This window comes from Myotis brandtii, unplaced genomic scaffold, assembly GCF_000412655.1.
Source record: "Myotis brandtii unplaced genomic scaffold, ASM41265v1 scaffold59, whole genome shotgun sequence".
Lineage (NCBI taxonomy): Eukaryota > Metazoa > Chordata > Mammalia > Chiroptera > Vespertilionidae > Myotis > Myotis brandtii.
In genome coordinates this window covers 1,064,475-1,065,327 of record NW_005370223.1, presented here as the reverse complement: position 1 = coordinate 1,065,327, position 853 = coordinate 1,064,475, and the positions used below count along the sequence as shown (strand labels likewise).

General features: G+C 46.5%; 1 protein-coding gene across 3 annotated transcripts in view; it reads left to right on the top strand.

Annotated features, from left to right (window-relative positions):
- The first annotated feature begins 69 nt into the window (after positions 1-69).
- TP53INP1 (tumor protein p53 inducible nuclear protein 1) overlaps positions 70-853 on the top strand; it is a 23,251-nt gene continuing 22,467 nt past the window's right edge. Inside the window, exon 1 of one of the 3 annotated variants that reach the window (XM_005879240.2) lies at positions 70-651. The gene's annotated coding sequence lies outside the window, so the exon portion shown is untranslated. The remainder of the gene's footprint in view (positions 652-853) is intronic. The other 2 variants (XM_005879239.2, XM_014550239.1) reach the window with 2 other exon arrangements.

Sequence of the window (853 nt, the reverse complement as noted above, 5' to 3'; positions counted from 1 at the left end):
CCGAAGCGTTCGAAGCGCCCGCCCACCTCCCCGTGGCGGGTTCGTGGCCCTGCGGGTTCTGCGCATCACGGTTTGAGGTTGCACCTGTGCAAAGAGCGCTTCCCCATCCGGATTAAAATCCTGATCATTTTCATCCGCGCTGGTTGCGGGTTTGCGAGGCGCCCTACATGCTGGGTGCTTTATCTTGTTATTTTATGGGATAAGGAAACCCGAGGCCCATTAAAAGGACAGTGTTTTCTCTTTCAGAGACGGAGATGAATTTTAAGGGAGGCTTTCTTGTTTTCATTGTATTACCCAATTATGTCTGCTCATTATCTTCTGTTAATTCCAATTTAAAGTAGATTAAGGAAGAACCCCTTTCCATCTGTAACTTGGAAGGACTTGCGCATGTTGCTAAAAGTAACACTTTTCTGAATACAAAGTAGTTTTGGGGAAAGGGTGGGGGGAAGTGACCTGTGGGGGTCAGTGAAGGGAAGTAAGTGATAAGGATCCTGGCACTGCTCCGTAATTAAAATACATTTTTCATTGCAGATGTGAACAGCGCTTGGGAAGCTTTTGATTTTAAGTTGTGGCCACTGTAATTCTGAACTGGCAGCATGATTTTCAAAGGTCCCCGCCCAGAACAGGGTCTTACTAATTTCTATGACCAAGGTCTCTCTCTCTTTTTTTTCCTTTTCATTCTATCTTTTGTTCTTTTCTGTGAGTGCTCCTTTATATTTCTTTGGGGAATGGCCCTACTTTCAAAGTTCAAGGTTAACAGGCCATGGTTTACCACCTATGGCTGTCTTTGTCCACTGTCATTCAGCCTCCAGGCCAACACTGATGGGTCCCTGGGAGACTACCCCCCCCCCCC